The sequence below is a fragment of the Staurois parvus genome, unplaced genomic scaffold (assembly GCF_062004578.1).
Source record: "Staurois parvus isolate SC_StPar_1 unplaced genomic scaffold, SC_StPar_1.0 ptg000020l, whole genome shotgun sequence".
NCBI lineage: Eukaryota > Metazoa > Chordata > Amphibia > Anura > Ranidae > Staurois > Staurois parvus.
Window position 1 is genome coordinate 6,078,733 of NW_028317816.1, and position 20,619 is coordinate 6,099,351.

Sequence of the window (20,619 nt, forward strand, 5' to 3'; positions counted from 1 at the left end):
TCAAACAATGGACCGAAAATAAAAGAAGGTGGGAAAAACCAATTTGCCCATCTTTTGGCTTCCACTCCTGTGAAGATGAAATGCATGCGGGAAAAAGATTTGGGGAAGGAAACTATCTGCATCTTGCTTCAGACCGTTTCTTACGCTTCTAACTTTTCATTTGTCCCTTGGAAGACAGCAGGCAGACATCCTCCTGTTTTTGGAAGAACACAGAGTCCTTGATCTAGAGCTAATCAACAGGCTGAAAATGAACAAAGATGGGGAAGAAAAATAGGAACGCTGCCATTTTTCATACATCCTCCACCCTTGACGTTTGAATTCATGATCGCCAAGAGGAGTTTGTGAATATGACTATTTGTGGAAAGACATCCTGCATGTGTCTTTTAACCAAATGAATCATTGCCCGAGGTGAAGTCAAAGGGAACAGATACTGAAGCGGTGACAAGAGTTTTGGGACCCCAACCACAGTCAAACACTTTGCATTCATGTAAAAATGCCAGCCAGGTAGGAGAAAAGTGTAGACTTGAAATTGATGGTTGAGCTACATCTCTGAATGTCCTGGCAAAAGAGTGGCTCCATCCAGGCGAATTTCTCTTGACGCGGGCACAGTTCATCATCTAGAGCCAATAAAAAAGGAACAGCAGAAAGTGAAAAAAAAAGATGGGGAATACATGACATTTTGCACCTGTTGACGCTTCCTAATTCCATGCCGTTAGACTGCGTGTCTGCAGCAAAGTTGGTGAGCATTACTACTTGTGACTTGCTTTACACCCTTGATTGCATTTGTAACATTTGATTATACCCTTGGCAGAAAAGGAAGAATGAAGCTTTTGTCACAATGAATTGACAGCACGGAAGCAAGGTGCTCTATTAGGAGGTGAGAAACGGCATCCTGCTTGTGTCTTTTCCTCAAGTTTCTGCTTGTGACATGCAGCTCCCAAAATCAAAGCTCGCAAGCTTGCTGTGGATGAGGTGGCCGAGTGGTTAAGGCGATGGACTGCTAATCCATTGTGCTCTGCATGCATGGGTTCGAATCCCATCCTCATCGAGCCCTTCGTCTAAAGGTGCACTGTTTTGTGCTTGCCGTGGACACCAGGCTGGCATAACCTAGGCTAAAAGGTCCAGCAAACTCGCAGGGCTTTGAAGAGATCAGCTGGAAGCATCAAGAGCAGGGCTGCTGCCTAAACCATGCCATTGCGGCACAAAGCTCCCGAGGCCACTCTTAAAACCTTTTCAAGGGCTTAATCTGCAGCCAAAGAAAGGCGCTGCTGAGAGTCGAACTCAGGATCTCCTGTTTACTAGACAGGCGCTTTAACCAACTAAGCCACAGCACCACACCCGGACACTGTGCTCGTGCCAAAGGCAGACTTGTGTCAGCACAGGCACAGAACAGTTGTGAGGAACTTCTTGACAAATGTTACGCACATCAAGCTTCAAAATCTCTAACGCAGCATGAAAGGCAGAGGAGGAGATAGCAAAGGAGACTATGCAACGTCCTTTTGAACTCATCACTCCTCCAAAAGTTGTTGTTTTTTTCTTTTTCTTCTTTTTTCATTGCTTATTTTTCTTAGCTGTTTGGTGCCAAGAAAAACCAGCTTACGAGTAGCTTGAAAACTTTCCAGCTTTGTACATTGCTTCATTTTTGCTAAAAGGTTTAAGAGCCAAGGCTACAACTCAGATATCTCTTGTGAAGTCAAGAGGTAACAGTGGGCCAATCCCACCTAATCTTATTTTAAACAGGCAGAGTCTGTGCTCTAGAATCAAACAATGGACCGAAAATAAAAGAAGGTGGGAAAAACCAATTTGCCCATCTTTTGGCTTCCACTCCCGTGAAGATGAAATGCATGCGGGCAAAAAGATTTGGGGAAGGAAACTATCTGCATCTTGCTTCAGACCGTTTCTTACGCTTCTAACTTTTCATTTGTCCCTTGGAAGACAGCAGGCAGACATCCTCCTGTTTTTGGAAGAACACAGAGTCCTTGATCTAGAGCTAATCAACAGGCTGAAAATGAACAAAGATGGGGAAGAAAAATAGGAACGCTGCCATTTTTCATACATCCTCCACCCTTGACGTTTGAATTCATGATCGCCAAGAGGAGTTTGTGAATATGACTATTTGTGGAAAGACATCCTGCATGTGTCTTTTAACCAAATGAATCATTGCCCGAGGTGAAGTCAAAGGGAACAGATACTGAAGCGGTGACAAGAGTTTTGGGACCCCAACCACAGTCAAACACTTTGCATTCATGTAAAAATGCCAGCCAGGTAGGAGAAAAGTGTAGACTTGAAATTGATGGTTGAGCTACATCTCTGAATGTCCTGGCAAAAGAGTGGCTCCATCCAGGCGAATTTCTCTTGACGCGGGCACAGTTCATCATCTAGAGCCAATAAAAAAGGAACAGCAGAAAGTGAAAAAAAAAGATGGGGAATACATGACATTTTGCACCTGTTGACGCTTCCTAATTCCATGCCGTTAGACTGCGTGTCTGCAGCAAAGTTGGTGAGCATTACTACTTGTGACTTGCTTTACACCCTTGATTGCATTTGTAACATTTGATTATACCCTTGGCAGAAAAGGAAGAATGAAGCTTTTGTCACAATGAATTGACAGCACGGAAGCAAGGTGCTCTATTAGGAGGTGAGAAACGGCATCCTGCTTGTGTCTTTTCCTCAAGTTTCTGCTTGTGACATGCAGCTCCCAAAATCAAAGCTCGCAAGCTTGCTGTGGATGAGGTGGCCGAGTGGTTAAGGCGATGGACTGCTAATCCATTGTGCTCTGCATGCATGGGTTCGAATCCCATCCTCATCGAGCCCTTCGTCTAAAGGTGCACTGTTTTGTGCTTGCCGTGGACACCAGGCTGGCATAACCTAGGCTAAAAGGTCCAGCAAACTCGCAGGGCTTTGAAGAGATCAGCTGGAAGCATCAAGAGCAGGGCTGCTGCCTAAACCATGCCATTGCGGCACAAAGCTCCCGAGGCCACTCTTAAAACCTTTTCAAGGGCTTAATCTGCAGCCAAAGAAAGGCGCTGCTGAGAGTCGAACTCAGGATCATCCTGTTTACTAGACAGGCGCTTTAACCAACTAAGCCACAGCACCACACCCGGACACTGTGCTCGTGCCAAAGGCAGACTTGTGTCAGCACAGGCACAGAACAGTTGTGAGGAACTTCTTGACAAATGTTACGCACATCAAGCTTCAAAATCTCTAACGCAGCATGAAAGGCAGAGGAGGAGATAGCAAAGGAGACTATGCAATGTCCTTTTGAACTCATCACTCCTCCAAAAGTTGTTGTTTTTTTCTTTTTCTTCTTTTTTCATTGCTTATTTTTCTTAGCTGTTTGGTGCCAAGAAAAACCAGCTTACGAGTAGCTTGAAAACTTTCCAGCTTTGTACATTGCTTCATTTTTGCTAAAAGGTTTAAGAGCCAAGGCTACAACTCAGATATCTCTTGTGAAGTCAAGAGGTAACAGTGGGCCAATCCCACCTAATCTTATTTTAAACAGGCAGAGTCTGTGCTCTAGAATCAAACAATGGACCGAAAATAAAAGAAGGTGGGAAAAACCAATTTGCCCATCTTTTGGCTTCCACTCCTGTGAAGATGAAATGCATGCGGGCAAAAAGATTTGGGGAAGGAAACTATCTGCATCTTGCTTCAGACCGTTTCTTACGCTTCTAACTTTTCATTTGTCCCTTGGAAGACAGCAGGCAGACATCCTCCTGTTTTTGGAAGAACACAGAGTCCTTGATCTAGAGCTAATCAAAAGGCTGAAAATGAACAAAGATGGGGAAGAAAAATAGGAACGCTGCCATTTTTCATACATCCTCCACCCTTGACGTTTGAATTCATGATCGCCCAGAGGAGTTTGTGAATATGACTAATTGTGGAAAGACATCCTGCATGTGTCTTTTAACCAAATGAATCATTGCCCGAGGTGAAGTCAAAGGGAACAGATACTGAAGTGGTGACAAGAGTTTTGGGACCCCAACCACAGTCAAACACTTTGCATTCATGTAAAAATGCCAGCCAGGTAGGAGAAAAGTGTAGACTTGAAATTGATGGTTGAGCTACATCTCTGAATGTCCTGGCAAAAGAGTGGCTCCATACAGGCGAATTTCTCTTGACGCGGGCACAGTTCATCATCTAGAGCCAATAAAAAAGGAACAGCAGAAAGTGAAAAAAAAAGATGGGGAATACATGACATTTTGCACCTGTTGACGCTTCCTAATTCCATGCCGTTAGACTGCGTGTCTGCAGCAAAGTTGGTGAGCATTACTACTTGTGACTTGCTTTACACCCTTGATTGCATTTGTAACATTTGATTATACCCTTGGCAGAAAAGGAAGAATGAAGCTTTTGTCACAATGAATTGACAGCACGGAAGCAAGGTGCTCTATTAGGAGGTGAGAAACGGCATCCTGCTTGTGTCTTTTCCTCAAGTTTCTGCTTGTGACATGCAGCTCCCAAAATCAAAGCTCGCAAGCTTGCTGTGGATGAGGTGGCCGAGAGGTTAAGGCGATGGACTGCTAATCCATTGTGCTCTGCATGCATGGGTTCGAATCCCATCCTCATCGAGCCCTTCGTCTAAAGGTGCACTGTTTTGTGCTTGCCGTGGACACCAGGCTGGCATAACCTAGGCTAAAAGGTCCAGCAAACTCGCAGGGCTTTGAAGAGATCAGCTGGAAGCATCAAGAGCAGGGCTGCTGCCTAAACCATGCCATTGCGACACAAAGCTCCCGAGGCCACTCTTAAAACCTTTTCAAGGGCTTAATCTGCAGCCAAAGAAAGGCGCTGCTGAGAGTCGAACTCAGGATCTCCCGTTTACTAGACAGGCGCTTTAACCAACTAAGCCACAGCACCACACCCGGACACTGTGCTCGTGCCAAAGGCAGACTTGTGTCAGCACAGGCACAGAACAGTTGTGAGGAACTTCTTGACAAATGTTACGCACATCAAGCTTCAAAATCTCTAACGCAGCATGAAAGGCAGAGGAGGAGATAGCAAAGGAGACTATGCAACGTCCTTTTGAACTCATCACTCCTCCAAAAGTTGTTGTTTTTTTCTTTTTCTTCTTTTTTCATTGCTTATTTTTCTTAGCTGTTTGGTGCCAAGAAAAACCAGCTTACGAGTAGCTTGAAAACTTTCCAGCTTTGTACATTGCTTCATTTTTGCTAAAAGGTTTAAGAGCCAAGGCTACAACTCAGATATCTCTTGTGAAGTCAAGAGGTAACAGTGGGCCAATCCTACCTAATCTTATTTTAAACAGGCAGAGTCTGTGCTCTAGAATCAAACAATGGACCGAAAATAAAAGAAGGTGGGAAAAACCAATTTGCCCATCTTTTGGCTTCCACTCCTGTGAAGATGAAATGCATGCGGGAAAAAGATTTGGGGAAGGAAACTATCTGCATCTTGCTTCAGACCGTTTCTTACGCTTCTAACTTTTCATTTGTCCCTTGGAAGACAGCAGGCAGACATCCTCCTGTTTTTGGAAGAACACAGAGTCCTTGATCTAGAGCTAATCAACAGGCTGAAAATGAACAAAGATGGGGAAGAAAAATAGGAACGCTGCCATTTTTCATACATCCTCCACCCTTGACGTTTGAATTCATGATCGCCAAGAGGAGTTTGTGAATATGACTATTTGTGGAAAGACATCCTGCATGTGTCTTTTAACCAAATGAATCATTGCCCGAGGTGAAGTCAAAGGGAACAGATACTGAAGCGGTGACAAGAGTTTTGGGACCCCAACCACAGTCAAACACTTTGCATTCATGTAAAAATGCCAGCCAGGTAGGAGAAAAGTGTAGACTTGAAATTGATGGTTGAGCTACATCTCTGAATGTCCTGGCAAAAGAGTGGCTCCATCCAGGCGAATTTCTCTTGACGCGGGCACAGTTCATCATCTAGAGCCAATAAAAAAGGAACAGCAGAAAGTGAAAAAAAAAGATGGGGAATACATGACATTTTGCACCTGTTGACGCTTCCTAATTCCATGCCGTTAGACTGCGTGTCTGCAGCAAAGTTGGTGAGCATTACTACTTGTGACTTGCTTTACACCCTTGATTGCATTTGTAACATTTGATTATACCCTTGGCAGAAAAGGAAGAATGAAGCTTTTGTCACAATGAATTGACAGCACGGAAGCAAGGTGCTCTATTAGGAGGTGAGAAACGGCATCCTGCTTGTGTCTTTTCCTCAAGTTTCTGCTTGTGACATGCAGCTCCCAAAATCAAAGCTCGCAAGCTTGCTGTGGATGAGGTGGCCGAGTGGTTAAGGCGATGGACTGCTAATCCATTGTGCTCTGCATGCATGGGTTCGAATCCCATCCTCATCGAGCCCTTCGTCTAAAGGTGCACTGTTTTGTGCTTGCCGTGGACACCAGGCTGGCATAACCTAGGCTAAAAGGTCCAGCAAACTCGCAGGGCTTTGAAGAGATCAGCTGGAAGCATCAAGAGCAGGGCTGCTGCCTAAACCATGCCATTGCGGCACAAAGCTCCCGAGGCCACTCTTAAAACCTTTTCAAGGGCTTAATCTGCAGCCAAAGAAAGGCGCTGCTGAGAGTCGAACTCAGGATCTCCTGTTTACTAGACAGGCGCTTTAACCAACTAAGCCACAGCACCACACCCGGACACTGTGCTCGTGCCAAAGGCAGACTTGTGTCAGCACAGGCACAGAACAGTTGTGAGGAACTTCTTGACAAATGTTACGCACATCAAGCTTCAAAATCTCTAACGCAGCATGAAAGGCAGAGGAGGAGATAGCAAAGGAGACTATGCAACGTCCTTTTGAACTCATCACTCCTCCAAAAGTTGTTGTTTTTTTCTTTTTCTTCTTTTTTCATTGCTTATTTTTCTTAGCTGTTTGGTGCCAAGAAAAACCAGCTTACGAGTAGCTTGAAAACTTTCCAGCTTTGTACATTGCTTCATTTTTGCTAAAAGGTTTAAGAGCCAAGGCTACAACTCAGATATCTCTTGTGAAGTCAAGAGGTAACAGTGGGCCAATCCCACCTAATCTTATTTTAAACAGGCAGAGTCTGTGCTCTAGAATCAAACAATGGACCGAAAATAAAAGAAGGTGGGAAAAACCAATTTGCCCATCTTTTGGCTTCCACTCCTGTGAAGATGAAATGCATGCGGGCAAAAAGATTTGGGGAAGGAAACTATCTGCATCTTGCTTCAGACCGTTTCTTACGCTTCTAACTTTTCATTTGTCCCTTGGAAGACAGCAGGCAGACATCCTCCTGTTTTTGGAAGAACACAGAGTCCTTGATCTAGAGCTAATCAAAAGGCTGAAAATGAACAAAGATGGGGAAGAAAAATAGGAACGCTGCCATTTTTCATACATCCTCCACCCTTGACGTTTGAATTCATGATCGCCCAGAGGAGTTTGTGAATATGACTAATTGTGGAAAGACATCCTGCATGTGTCTTTTAACCAAATGAATCATTGCCCGAGGTGAAGTCAAAGGGAACAGATACTGAAGTGGTGACAAGAGTTTTGGGACCCCAACCACAGTCAAACACTTTGCATTCATGTAAAAATGCCAGCCAGGTAGGAGAAAAGTGTAGACTTGAAATTGATGGTTGAGCTACATCTCTGAATGTCCTGGCAAAAGAGTGGCTCCATCCAGGCGAATTTCTCTTGACGCGGGCACAGTTCATCATCTAGAGCCAATAAAAAAGGAACAGCAGAAAGTGAAAAAAAAAGATGGGGAATACATGACATTTTGCACCTGTTGACGCTTCCTAATTCCATGCCGTTAGACTGCGTGTCTGCAGCAAAGTTGGTGAGCATTACTACTTGTGACTTGCTTTACACCCTTGATTGCATTTGTAACATTTGATTATACCCTTGGCAGAAAAGGAAGAATGAAGCTTTTGTCACAATGAATTGACAGCACGGAAGCAAGGTGCTCTATTAGGAGGTGAGAAACGGCATCCTGCTTGTGTCTTTTCCTCAAGTTTCTGCTTGTGACATGCAGCTCCCAAAATCAAAGCTCGCAAGCTTGCTGTGGATGAGGTGGCCGAGAGGTTAAGGCGATGGACTGCTAATCCATTGTGCTCTGCATGCATGGGTTCGAATCCCATCCTCATCGAGCCCTTCGTCTAAAGGTGCACTGTTTTGTGCTTGCCGTGGACACCAGGCTGGCATAACCTAGGCTAAAAGGTCCAGCAAACTCGCAGGGCTTTGAAGAGATCAGCTGGAAGCATCAAGAGCAGGGCTGCTGCCTAAACCATGCCATTGCGACACAAAGCTCCCGAGGCCACTCTTAAAACCTTTTCAAGGGCTTAATCTGCAGCCAAAGAAAGGCGCTGCTGAGAGTCGAACTCAGGATCTCCCGTTTACTAGACAGGCGCTTTAACCAACTAAGCCACAGCACCACACCCGGACACTGTGCTCGTGCCAAAGGCAGACTTGTGTCAGCACAGGCACAGAACAGTTGTGAGGAACTTCTTGACAAATGTTACGCACATCAAGCTTCAAAATCTCTAACGCAGCATGAAAGGCAGAGGAGGAGATAGCAAAGGAGACTATGCAACGTCCTTTTGAACTCATCACTCCTCCAAAAGTTGTTGTTTTTTTCTTTTTCTTCTTTTTTCATTGCTTATTTTTCTTAGCTGTTTGGTGCCAAGAAAAACCAGCTTACGAGTAGCTTGAAAACTTTCCAGCTTTGTACATTGCTTCATTTTTGCTAAAAGGTTTAAGAGCCAAGGCTACAACTCAGATATCTCTTGTGAAGTCAAGAGGTAACAGTGGGCCAATCCTACCTAATCTTATTTTAAACAGGCAGAGTCTGTGCTCTAGAATCAAACAATGGACCGAAAATAAAAGAAGGTGGGAAAAACCAATTTGCCCATCTTTTGGCTTCCACTCCTGTGAAGATGAAATGCATGCGGGAAAAAGATTTGGGGAAGGAAACTATCTGCATCTTGCTTCAGACCGTTTCTTACGCTTCTAACTTTTCATTTGTCCCTTGGAAGACAGCAGGCAGACATCCTCCTGTTTTTGGAAGAACACAGAGTCCTTGATCTAGAGCTAATCAACAGGCTGAAAATGAACAAAGATGGGGAAGAAAAATAGGAACGCTGCCATTTTTCATACATCCTCCACCCTTGACGTTTGAATTCATGATCGCCAAGAGGAGTTTGTGAATATGACTATTTGTGGAAAGACATCCTGCATGTGTCTTTTAACCAAATGAATCATTGCCCGAGGTGAAGTCAAAGGGAACAGATACTGAAGCGGTGACAAGAGTTTTGGGACCCCAACCACAGTCAAACACTTTGCATTCATGTAAAAATGCCAGCCAGGTAGGAGAAAAGTGTAGACTTGAAATTGATGGTTGAGCTACATCTCTGAATGTCCTGGCAAAAGAGTGGCTCCATCCAGGCGAATTTCTCTTGACGCGGGCACAGTTCATCATCTAGAGCCAATAAAAAAGGAACAGCAGAAAGTGAAAAAAAAAGATGGGGAATACATGACATTTTGCACCTGTTGACGCTTCCTAATTCCATGCCGTTAGACTGCGTGTCTGCAGCAAAGTTGGTGAGCATTACTACTTGTGACTTGCTTTACACCCTTGATTGCATTTGTAACATTTGATTATACCCTTGGCAGAAAAGGAAGAATGAAGCTTTTGTCACAATGAATTGACAGCACGGAAGCAAGGTGCTCTATTAGGAGGTGAGAAACGGCATCCTGCTTGTGTCTTTTCCTCAAGTTTCTGCTTGTGACATGGAGCTCCCAAAATCAAAGCTCGCAAGCTTGCTGTGGATGAGGTGGCCGAGTGGTTAAGGCGATGGACTGCTAATCCATTGTGCTCTGCATGCATGGGTTCGAATCCCATCCTCATCGAGCCCTTCGTCTAAAGGTGCACTGTTTTGTGCTTGCCGTGGACACCAGGCTGGCATAACCTAGGCTAAAAGGTCCAGCAAACTCGCAGGGCTTTGAAGAGATCAGCTGGAAGCATCAAGAGCAGGGCTGCTGCCTAAACCATGCCATTGCGGCACAAAGCTCCCGAGGCCACTCTTAAAACCTTTTCAAGGGCTTAATCTGCAGCCAAAGAAAGGCGCTGCTGAGAGTCGAACTCAGGATCTCCTGTTTACTAGACAGGCGCTTTAACCAACTAAGCCACAGCACCACACCCGGACACTGTGCTCGTGCCAAAGGCAGACTTGTGTCAGCACAGGCACAGAACAGTTGTGAGGAACTTCTTGACAAATGTTACGCACATCAAGCTTCAAAATCTCTAACGCAGCATGAAAGGCAGAGGAGGAGATAGCAAAGGAGACTATGCAACGTCCTTTTGAACTCATCACTCCTCCAAAAGTTGTTGTTTTTTTCTTTTTCTTCTTTTTTCATTGCTTATTTTTCTTAGCTGTTTGGTGCCAAGAAAAACCAGCTTACGAGTAGCTTGAAAACTTTCCAGCTTTGTACATTGCTTCATTTTTGCTAAAAGGTTTAAGAGCCAAGGCTACAACTCAGATATCTCTTGTGAAGTCAAGAGGTAACAGTGGGCCAATCCCACCTAATCTTATTTTAAACAGGCAGAGTCTGTGCTCTAGAATCAAACAATGGACCGAAAATAAAAGAAGTTGGGAAAAACCAATTTGCCCATCTTTTGGCTTCCACTCCAGTGAAGATGAAATGCATGCGGGCAAAAAGATTTGGGGAAGGAAACTATCTGCATCTTGCTTCAGACCGTTTCTTACGCTTCTAACTTTTCATTTGTCCCTTGGAAGACAGCAGGCAGACATCCTCCTGTTTTTGGAAGAACACAGAGTCCTTGATCTAGAGCTAATCAACAGGCTGAAAATGAACAAAGATGGGGAAGAAAAATAGGAACGCTGCCATTTTTCATACATCCTCCACCCTTGACGTTTGAATTCATGATCGCCAAGAGGAGTTTGTGAATATGACTATTTGTGGAAAGACATCCTGCATGTGTCTTTTAACCAAATGAATCATTGCCCGAGGTGAAGTCAAAGGGAACAGATACTGAAGCGGTGACAAGAGTTTTGGGACCCCAACCACAGTCAAACACTTTGCATTCATGTAAAAATGCCAGCCAGGTAGGAGAAAAGTGTAGACTTGAAATTGATGGTTGAGCTACATCTCTGAATGTCCTGGCAAAAGAGTGGCTCCATCCAGGCGAATTTCTCTTGACGCGGGCACAGTTCATCATCTAGAGCCAATAAAAAAGGAACAGCAGAAAGTGAAAAAAAAAGATGGGGAATACATGACATTTTGCACCTGTTGACGCTTCCTAATTCCATGCCGTTAGACTGCGTGTCTGCAGCAAAGTTGGTGAGCATTACTACTTGTGACTTGCTTTACACCCTTGATTGCATTTGTAACATTTGATTATACCCTTGGCAGAAAAGGAAGAATGAAGCTTTTGTCACAATGAATTGACAGCACGGAAGCAAGGTGCTCTATTAGGAGGTGAGAAACGGCATCCTGCTTGTGTCTTTTCCTCAAGTTTCTGCTTGTGACATGCAGCTCCCAAAATCAAAGCTCGCAAGCTTGCTGTGGATGAGGTGGCCGAGTGGTTAAGGCGATGGACTGCTAATCCATTGTGCTCTGCATGCATGGGTTCGAATCCCATCCTCATCGAGCCCTTCGTCTAAAGGTGCACTGTTTTGTGCTTGCCGTGGACACCAGGCTGGCATAACCTAGGCTAAAAGGTCCAGCAAACTCGCAGGGCTTTGAAGAGATCAGCTGGAAGCATCAAGAGCAGGGCTGCTGCCTAAACCATGCCATTGCAGCACAAAGCTCCCGAGGCCACTCTTAAAACCTTTTCAAGGGCTTAATCTGCAGCCAAAGAAAGGCGCTGCTGAGAGTCAAACTCAGGATCTCCTGTTTACTAGACAGGCGCTTTAACCAACTAAGCCACAGCACCACACCCGGACACTGTGCTCGTGCCAAAGGCAGACTTGTGTCAGCACAGGCACAGAACAGTTGTGAGGAACTTCTTGACAAATGTTACGCACATCAAGCTTCAAAATCTCTAATGCAGCATGAAAGGCAGAGGAGGAGATAGCAAAGGAGACTATGCAACGTCCTTTTGAACTCATCACTCCTCCAAAAGTTGTTGTTTTTTTCTTTTTCTTCTTTTTTCATTGCTTATTTTTCTTAGCTGTTTGGTGCCAAGAAAAACCAGCTTACGAGTAGCTTGAAAACTTTCCAGCTTTGTACATTGCTTCATTTTTGCTAAAAGGTTTAAGAGCCAAGGCTACAACTCAGATATCTCTTGTGAAGTCAAGAGGTAACAGTGGGCCAATCCCACCTAATCTTATTTTAAACAGGCAGAGTCTGTGCTCTAGAATCAAACAATGGACCGAAAATAAAAGAAGGTGGGAAAAACCAATTTGCCCATCTTTTGGCTTCCACTCCCGTGAAGATGAAATGCATGCGGGCAAAAAGATTTGGGGAAGGAAACTATCTGCATCTTGCTTCAGACCGTTTCTTACGCTTCTAACTTTTCATTTGTCCCTTGGAAGACAGCAGGCAGACATCCTCCTGTTTTTGGAAGAACACAGAGTCCTTGATCTAGAGCTAATCAACAGGCTGAAAATGAACAAAGATGGGGAAGAAAAATAGGAACGCTGCCATTTTTCATACATCCTCCACCCTTGACGTTTGAATTCATGATCGCCAAGAGGAGTTTGTGAATATGACTATTTGTGGAAAGACATCCTGCATGTGTCTTTTAACCAAATGAATCATTGCCCGAGGTGAAGTCAAAGGGAACAGATACTGAAGCGGTGACAAGAGTTTTGGGACCCCAACCACAGTCAAACACTTTGCATTCATGTAAAAATGCCAGCCAGGTAGGAGAAAAGTGTAGACTTGAAATTGATGGTTGAGCTACATCTCTGAATGTCCTGGCAAAAGAGTGGCTCCATCCAGGCGAATTTCTCTTGACGCGGGCACAGTTCATCATCTAGAGCCAATAAAAAAGGAACAGCAGAAAGTGAAAAAAAAAGATGGGGAATACATGACATTTTGCACCTGTTGACGCTTCCTAATTCCATGCCGTTAGACTGCGTGTCTGCAGCAAAGTTGGTGAGCATTACTACTTGTGACTTGCTTTACACCCTTGATTGCATTTGTAACATTTGATTATACCCTTGGCAGAAAAGGAAGAATGAAGCTTTTGTCACAATGAATTGACAGCACGGAAGCAAGGTGCTCTATTAGGAGGTGAGAAACGGCATCCTGCTTGTGTCTTTTCCTCAAGTTTCTGCTTGTGACATGCAGCTCCCAAAATCAAAGCTCGCAAGCTTGCTGTGGATGAGGTGGCCGAGTGGTTAAGGCGATGGACTGCTAATCCATTGTGCTCTGCATGCATGGGTTCGAATCCCATCCTCATCGAGCCCTTCGTCTAAAGGTGCACTGTTTTGTGCTTGCCGTGGACACCAGGCTGGCATAACCTAGGCTTAAAGGTCCAGCAAACTCGCAGGGCTTTGAAGAGATCAGCTGGAAGCATCAAGGGCTGCTGCCTAAACCATGCCATTGCGGCACAAAGCTCCCGAGGCCACTCTTAAAACCTTTTCAAGGGCTTAATCTGCAGCCAAAGAAAGGCGCTGCTGAGAGTCGAACTCAGGATCTCCTGTTTACTAGACAGGCGCTTTAACCAACTAAGCCACAGCACCACACCCGGACACTGTGCTCGTGCCAAAGGCAGACTTGTGTCAGCACAGGCACAGAACAGTTGTGAGGAACTTCTTGACAAATGTTACGCACATCAAGCTTCAAAATCTCTAACGCAGCATGAAAGGCAGAGGAGGAGATAGCAAAGGAGACTATGCAACGTCCTTTTGAACTCATCACTCCTCCAAAAGTTGTTGTTTTTTTCTTTTTCTTCTTTTTTCATTGCTTATTTTTCTTAGCTGTTTGGTGCCAAGAAAAACCAGCTTACGAGTAGCTTGAAAACTTTCCAGCTTTGTACATTGCTTCATTTTTGCTAAAAGGTTTAAGAGCCAAGGCTACAACTCAGATATCTCTTGTGAAGTCAAGAGGTAACAGTGGGCCAATCCTACCTAATCTTATTTTAAACAGGCAGAGTCTGTGCTCTAGAATCAAACAATGGACCGAAAATAAAAGAAGGTGGGAAAAACCAATTTGCCCATCTTTTGGCTTCCACTCCTGTGAAGATGAAATGCATGCGGGCAAAAAGATTTGGGGAAGGAAACTATCTGCATCTTGCTTCAGACCGTTTCTTACGCTTCTAACTTTTCATTTGTCCCTTGGAAGACAGCAGGCAGACATCCTCCTGTTTTTGGAAGAACACAGAGTCCTTGATCTAGAGCTAATCAACAGGCTGAAAATGAACAAAGATGGGGAAGAAAAATAGGAACGCTGCCATTTTTCATACATCCTCCACCCTTGACGTTTGAATTCATGATCGCCAAGAGGAGTTTGTGAATATGACTATTTGTGGAAAGACATCCTGCATGTGTCTTTTAACCAAATGAATCATTGCCCGAGGTGAAGTCAAAGGGAACAGATACTGAAGCGGTGACAAGAGTTTTGGGACCCCAACCACAGTCAAACACTTTGCATTCATGTAAAAATGCCAGCCAGGTAGGAGAAAAGTGTAGACTTGAAATTGATGGTTGAGCTACATCTCTGAATGTCCTGGCAAAAGAGTGGCTCCATCCAGGCGAATTTCTCTTGACGCGGGCACAGTTCATCATCTAGAGCCAATAAAAAAGGAACAGCAGAAAGTGAAAAAAAAAGATGGGGAATACATGACATTTTGCACCTGTTGACGCTTCCTAATTCCATGCCGTTAGACTGCGTGTCTGCAGCAAAGTTGGTGAGCATTACTACTTGTGACTTGCTTTACACCCTTGATTGCATTTGTAACATTTGATTATACCCTTGGCAGAAAAGGAAGAATGAAGCTTTTGTCACAATGAATTGACAGCACGGAAGCAAGGTGCTCTATTAGGAGGTGAGAAACGGCATCCTGCTTGTGTCTTTTCCTCAAGTTTCTGCTTGTGACATGCAGCTCCCAAAATCAAAATTCGCAAGCTTGCTGTGGATGAGGTGGCCGAGTGGTTAAGGCGATGGACTGCTAATCCATTGTGCTCTGCATGCATGGGTTCGAATCCCATCCTCATCGAGCCCTTCGTCTAAAGGTGCACTGTTTTGTGCTTGCCGTGGACACCAGGCTGGCATAACCTAGGCTAAAAGGTCCAGCAAACTCGCAGGGCTTTGAAGAGATCAGCTGGAAGCATCAAGGGCTGCTGCCTAAACCATGCCATTGCGGCACAAAGCTCCCAAGGCCACTCTTAAAACCTTTTCAAGGGCTTAATCTGCAGCCAAAGAAAGGCGCTGCTGAGAGTCGAACTCAGGATCTCCTGTTTACTAGACAGGCGCTTTAACCAACTAAGCCACAGCACCACACCCGGACACTGTGCTCGTGCCAAAGGCAGACTTGTGTCAGCACAGGCACAGAACAGTTGTGAGGAACTTCTTGACAAATGTTACGCACATCAAGCTTCAAAATCTCTAACGCAGCATGAAAGGCAGAGGAGGAGATAGCAAAGGAGACTATGCAACGTCCTTTTGAACTCATCACTCCTCCAAAAGTTGTTGTTTTTTTCTTTTTCTTCTTTTTTCATTGCTTATTTTTCTTAGCTGTTTGGTGCCAAGAAAAACCAGCTTACGAGTAGCTTGAAAACTTTCCAGCTTTGTACATTGCTTCATTTTTGCTAAAAGGTTTAAGAGCCAAGGCTACAACTCAGATATCTCTTGTGAAGTCAAGAGGTAACAGTGGGCCAATCCTACCTAATCTTATTTTAAACAGGCAGAGTCTGTGCTCTAGAATCAAACAATGGACCGAAAATAAAAGAAGGTGGGAAAAACCAATTTGCCCATCTTTTGGCTTCCACTCCTGTGAAGATGAAATGCATGCGGGCAAAAAGATTTGGGGAAGGAAACTATCTGCATCTTGCTTCAGACCGTTTCTTACGCTTCTAACTTTTCATTTGTCCCTTGGAAGACAGCAGGCAGACATCCTCCTGTTTTTGGAAGAACACAGAGTCCTTGATCTAGAGCTAATCAACAGGCTGAAAATGAACAAAGATGGGGAAGAAAAATAGGAACGCTGCCATTTTTCATACATCCTCCACCCTTGACGTTTGAATTCATGATCGCCAAGAGGAGTTTGTGAATATGACTATTTGTGGAAAGACATCCTGCATGTGTCTTTTAACCAAATGAATCATTGCCCGAGGTGAAGTCAAAGGGAACAGATACTGAAGCGGTGACAAGAGTTTTGGGACCCCAACCACAGTCAAACACTTTGCATTCATGTAAAAATGCCAGCCAGGTAGGAGAAAAGTGTAGACTTGAAATTGATGGTTGAGCTACATCTCTGAATGTCCTGGCAAAAGAGTGGCTCCATCCAGGCGAATTTCTCTTGACGCGGGCACAGTTCATCATCTAGAGCCAATAAAAAAGGAACAGCAGAAAGTGAAAAAAAAAGATGGGGAATACATGACATTTTGCACCTGTTGACGCTTCCTAATTCCATGCCGTTAGACTGCGTGTCTGCAGCAAAGTTGGTGAGCATTACTACTTGTGACTTGCTTTACACCCTTGATTGCATTTGTAACATTTGATTATACCCTTGGCAGAAAAGGAAGAATGAAGCTTTTGTCACAATGAATTGACAGCACGGAAGCAAGGTGCTCTATTAGGAGGTGAGAAACGGCATCCTGCTTGTGTCTTTTCCTCAAGTTTCTGCTTGTGACATGCAGCTCCCAAAATCAAAATTCGCAAGCTTGCTGTGGATGAGGTGGCCGAGTGGTTAAGGCGATGGACTGCTAATCCATTGTGCTCTGCATGCATGGGTTCGAATCCCATCCTCATCGAGCCCTTCGTCTAAAGGTGCACTGTTTTGTGCTTGCCGTGGACACCAGGCTGGCATAACCTAGGCTAAAAGGTCCAGCAAACTCGCAGGGCTTTGAAGAGATCAGCTGGAAGCATCAAGAGCATGGCTGCTGCCTAAACCATGCCATTGCGGCACAAAGCTCCCGAGGCCACTCTTAAAACCTTTTCAAGGGCTTAATCTGCAGCCAAAGAAAGGCGCTGCTGAGAGTCGAACTCAGGATCTCCTGTTTACTAGACAGGCGCTTTAACCAACTAAGCCACAGCACCACACCCGGACACTGTGCTCGTGCCAAAGGCAGACTTGTGTCAGCACAGGCACAGAACAGTTGTGAGGAACTTCTTGACAAATGTTACGCACATCAAGCTTCAAAATCTCTAACGCAGCATGAAAGGCAGAGGAGGAGATAGCAAAGGAGACTATGCAACGTCCTTTTGAACTCATCACTCCTCCAAAAGTTGTTGTTTTTTTCTTTTTCTTCTTTTTTCATTGCTTATTTTTCTTAGCTGTTTGGTGCCAAGAAAAACCAGCTTACGAGTAGCTTGAAAACTTTCCAGCTTTGTACATTGCTTCATTTTTGCTAAAAGGTTTAAGAGCCAAGGCTACAACTCAGATATCTCTTGTGAAGTCAAGAGGTAACAGTGGGCCAATCCCACCTAATCTTATTTTAAACAGGCAGAGTCTGTGCTCTAGAATCAAACAATGGACCGAAAATAAAAGAAGTTGGGAAAAACCAATTTGCCCATCTTTTGGCTTCCACTCCAGTGAAGATGAAATGCATGCGGGCAAAAAGATTTGGGGAAGGAAACTATCTGCATCTTGCTTCAGACCGTTTCTTACGCTTCTAACTTTTCATTTGTCCCTTGGAAGACAGCAGGCAGACATCCTCCTGTTTTTGGAAGAACACAGAGTCCTTGATCTAGAGCTAATCAACAGGCTGAAAATGAACAAAGATGGGGAAGAAAAATAGGAACGCTGCCATTTTTCATACATCCTCCACCCTTGACGTTTGAATTCATGATCGCCAAGAGGAGTTTGTGAATATGACTATTTGTGGAAAGACATCCTGCATGTGTCTTTTAACCAAATGAATCATTGCCCGAGGTGAAGTCAAAGGGAACAGATACTGAAGCGGTGACAAGAGTTTTGGGACCCCAACCACAGTCAAACACTTTGCATTCATGTAAAAATGCCAGCCAGGTAGGAGAAAAGTGTAGACTTGAAATTGATGGTTGAGCTACATCTCTGAATGTCCTGGCAAAAGAGTGGCTCCATCCAGGCGAATTTCTCTTGACGCGGGCACAGTTCATCATCCAGAGCCAATAAAAAAGGAACAGCAGAAAGTGAAAAAAAAAGATGGGGAATACATGACATTTTGCACCTGTTGACGCTTCCTAATTCCATGCCGTTAGACTGCGTGTCTGCAGCAAAGTTGGTGAGCATTACTACTTGTGACTTGCTTTACACCCTTGATTGCATTTGTAACATTTGATTATACCCTTGGCAGAAAAGGAAGAATGAAGCTTTTGTCACAATGAATTGACAGCACGGAAGCAAGGTGCTCTATTAGGAGGTGAGAAACGGCATCCTGCTTGTGTCTTTTCCTCAAGTTTCTGCTTGTGACATGCAGCTCCCAAAATCAAAGCTCGCAAGCTTGCTGTGGATGAGGTGGCCGAGTGGTTAAGGCGATGGACTGCTAATCCATTGTGCTCTGCATGCATGGGTTCGAATCCCATCCTCATCGAGCCCTTCGTCTAAAGGTGCACTGTTTTGTGCTTGCCGTGGACACCAGGCTGGCATAACCTAGGCTAAAAGGTCCAGCAAACTCGCAGGGCTTTGAAGAGATCAGCTGGAAGCATCAAGAGCAGGGCTGCTGCCTAAACCATGCCATTGCGGCACAAAGCTCCCGAGGCCACTCTTAAAACCTTTTCAAGGGCTTAATCTGCAGCCAAAGAAAGGCGCTGCTGAGAGTCGAACTCAGGATCTCCTGTTTACTAGACAGGCGCTTTAACCAACTAAGCCACAGCACCACACCCGGACACTGTGCTCGTGCCAAAGGCAGACTTGTGTCAGCACAGGCACAGAACAGTTGTGAGGAACTTCTTGACAAATGTTACGCACATCAAGCTTCAAAATCTCTAACGCAGCATGAAAGGCAGAGGAGGAGATAGCAAAGGAGACTATGCAACGTCCTTTTGAACTCATCACTCCTCCAAAAGTTGTTGTTTTTTTCTTTTTCTTCTTTTTTCATTGCTTATTTTTCTTAGCTGTTTGGTGCCAAGAAAAACCAGCTTACGAGTAGCTTGAAAACTTTCCAGCTTTGTACATTGCTTCATTTTTGCTAAAAGGTTTAAGAGCCAAGGCTACAACTCAGATATCTCTTGTGAAGTCAAGAGGTAACAGTGGGCCAATCCCACCTAATCTTATTTTAAACAGGCAGAGTCTGTGCTCTAGAATCAAACAATGGACCGAAAATAAAAGAAGTTGGGAAAAACCAATTTGCCCATCTTTTGGCTTCCACTCCAGTGAAGATGAAATGCATGCGGGCAAAAAGATTTGGGGAAGGAAACTATCTGCATCTTGCTTCAGACCGTTTCTTACGCTTCTAACTTTTCATTTGTCCCTTGGAAGACAGCAGGCAGACATCCTCCTGTTTTTGGAAGAACACAGAGTCCTTGATCTAGAGCTAATCAACAGGCTGAAAATGAACAAAGATGGGGAAGAAAAATAGGAACGCTGCCATTTTTCATACATCCTCCACCCTTGACGTTTGAATTCATGATCGCCAAGAGGAGTTTGTGAATATGACTATTTGTGGAAAGACATCCTGCATGTGTCTTTTAACCAAATGAATCATTGCCCGAGGTGAAGTCAAAGGGAACAGATACTGAAGCGGTGACAAGAGTTTTGGGACCCCAACCACAGTCAAACACTTTGCATTCATGTAAAAATGCCAGCCAGGTAGGAGAAAAGTGTAGACTTGAAATTGATGGTTGAGCTACATCTCTGAATGTCCTGGCAAAAGAGTGGCTCCATCCAGGCGAATTTCTCTTGACGCGGGCACAGTTCATCATCTAGAGCCAATAAAAAAGGAACAGCAGAAAGTGAAAAAAAAAGATGGGGAATACATGACATTTTGCACCTGTTGACGCTTCCTAATTCCATGCCGTTAGACTGCGTGTCTGCAGCAAAGTTGGTGAGCATTACTACTTGTGACTTGCTTTACACCCTTGATTGCATTTGTAACATTTGATTATACCCTTGGCAGAAAAGGAAGAATGAAGCTTTTGTCACAATGAATTGACAGCACGGAAGCAAGGTGCTCTATTAGGAGGTGAGAAACGGCATCCTGCTTGTGTCTTTTCCTCAAGTTTCTGCTTGTGACATGCAGCTCCCAAAATCAAAGCTCGCAAGCTTGCTGTGGATGAGGTGGCCGAGTGGTTAAGGCGATGGACTGCTAATCCATTGTGCTCTGCATGCATGGGTTCGAATCCCATCCTCATCGAGCCCTTCGTCTAAAGGTGCACTGTTTTGTGCTTGCCGTGGACACCAGGCTAACCTAGGCTAAAAGGCATAACCTAGGCTAAAAGGTCCAGCAAACTTGCAGGGCTTTGAAGAGATCAGCTGGAAGCATCAAGAGCAGGGCTGCTGCCTAAACCATGCCATTGCGGCAAAAAGCTCCCGAGGCCACTCTTAAAACCTTTTCAAAGGCTTAA

At 44.5% G+C, this 20,619-nt stretch overlaps 19 non-coding genes across 19 annotated transcripts; 10 read left to right on the plus strand and 9 right to left on the minus strand.

Annotated features, from left to right (window-relative positions):
• The first annotated feature begins 966 nt into the window (after positions 1–966).
• Positions 967–1,048, plus strand: TRNAS-GCU (transfer RNA serine (anticodon GCU)). Its single transcript has one exon. It is a non-coding gene; the product is annotated as a tRNA-Ser (tRNA).
• A 212-nt stretch (positions 1,049–1,260) lies between these two features.
• On the minus strand, positions 1,261–1,334 carry TRNAT-AGU (transfer RNA threonine (anticodon AGU)). The gene has a single exon. It is a non-coding gene; the product is annotated as a tRNA-Thr (tRNA).
• Positions 1,335–2,727: 1,393 nt separating this feature from the next.
• TRNAS-GCU (transfer RNA serine (anticodon GCU)) lies at positions 2,728–2,809 on the plus strand. Its single transcript has one exon. It is a non-coding gene; the product is annotated as a tRNA-Ser (tRNA).
• A 1,974-nt stretch (positions 2,810–4,783) lies between these two features.
• TRNAT-AGU (transfer RNA threonine (anticodon AGU)) lies at positions 4,784–4,857 on the minus strand. Its single transcript has one exon. It is a non-coding gene; the product is annotated as a tRNA-Thr (tRNA).
• Positions 4,858–6,249: 1,392 nt separating this feature from the next.
• On the plus strand, positions 6,250–6,331 carry TRNAS-GCU (transfer RNA serine (anticodon GCU)). Its single transcript has one exon. It is a non-coding gene; the product is annotated as a tRNA-Ser (tRNA).
• Positions 6,332–6,543: 212 nt separating this feature from the next.
• On the minus strand, positions 6,544–6,617 carry TRNAT-AGU (transfer RNA threonine (anticodon AGU)). Its single transcript has one exon. It is a non-coding gene; the product is annotated as a tRNA-Thr (tRNA).
• Positions 6,618–8,304: 1,687 nt separating this feature from the next.
• On the minus strand, positions 8,305–8,378 carry TRNAT-AGU (transfer RNA threonine (anticodon AGU)). Its single transcript has one exon. It is a non-coding gene; the product is annotated as a tRNA-Thr (tRNA).
• A 1,392-nt stretch (positions 8,379–9,770) lies between these two features.
• TRNAS-GCU (transfer RNA serine (anticodon GCU)) lies at positions 9,771–9,852 on the plus strand. The gene has a single exon. It is a non-coding gene; the product is annotated as a tRNA-Ser (tRNA).
• A 212-nt stretch (positions 9,853–10,064) lies between these two features.
• TRNAT-AGU (transfer RNA threonine (anticodon AGU)) lies at positions 10,065–10,138 on the minus strand. Its single transcript has one exon. It is a non-coding gene; the product is annotated as a tRNA-Thr (tRNA).
• A 1,393-nt stretch (positions 10,139–11,531) lies between these two features.
• Positions 11,532–11,613, plus strand: TRNAS-GCU (transfer RNA serine (anticodon GCU)). Its single transcript has one exon. It is a non-coding gene; the product is annotated as a tRNA-Ser (tRNA).
• A 1,679-nt stretch (positions 11,614–13,292) lies between these two features.
• On the plus strand, positions 13,293–13,374 carry TRNAS-GCU (transfer RNA serine (anticodon GCU)). The gene has a single exon. It is a non-coding gene; the product is annotated as a tRNA-Ser (tRNA).
• A 207-nt stretch (positions 13,375–13,581) lies between these two features.
• TRNAT-AGU (transfer RNA threonine (anticodon AGU)) lies at positions 13,582–13,655 on the minus strand. The gene has a single exon. It is a non-coding gene; the product is annotated as a tRNA-Thr (tRNA).
• Positions 13,656–15,048: 1,393 nt separating this feature from the next.
• Positions 15,049–15,130, plus strand: TRNAS-GCU (transfer RNA serine (anticodon GCU)). Its single transcript has one exon. It is a non-coding gene; the product is annotated as a tRNA-Ser (tRNA).
• Positions 15,131–15,337: 207 nt separating this feature from the next.
• Positions 15,338–15,411, minus strand: TRNAT-AGU (transfer RNA threonine (anticodon AGU)). Its single transcript has one exon. It is a non-coding gene; the product is annotated as a tRNA-Thr (tRNA).
• Positions 15,412–16,804: 1,393 nt separating this feature from the next.
• On the plus strand, positions 16,805–16,886 carry TRNAS-GCU (transfer RNA serine (anticodon GCU)). Its single transcript has one exon. It is a non-coding gene; the product is annotated as a tRNA-Ser (tRNA).
• Positions 16,887–17,098: 212 nt separating this feature from the next.
• Positions 17,099–17,172, minus strand: TRNAT-AGU (transfer RNA threonine (anticodon AGU)). Its single transcript has one exon. It is a non-coding gene; the product is annotated as a tRNA-Thr (tRNA).
• A 1,393-nt stretch (positions 17,173–18,565) lies between these two features.
• On the plus strand, positions 18,566–18,647 carry TRNAS-GCU (transfer RNA serine (anticodon GCU)). Its single transcript has one exon. It is a non-coding gene; the product is annotated as a tRNA-Ser (tRNA).
• A 212-nt stretch (positions 18,648–18,859) lies between these two features.
• Positions 18,860–18,933, minus strand: TRNAT-AGU (transfer RNA threonine (anticodon AGU)). The gene has a single exon. It is a non-coding gene; the product is annotated as a tRNA-Thr (tRNA).
• A 1,393-nt stretch (positions 18,934–20,326) lies between these two features.
• TRNAS-GCU (transfer RNA serine (anticodon GCU)) lies at positions 20,327–20,408 on the plus strand. The gene has a single exon. It is a non-coding gene; the product is annotated as a tRNA-Ser (tRNA).
• The last annotated feature ends 211 nt before the right edge of the window (positions 20,409–20,619 follow it).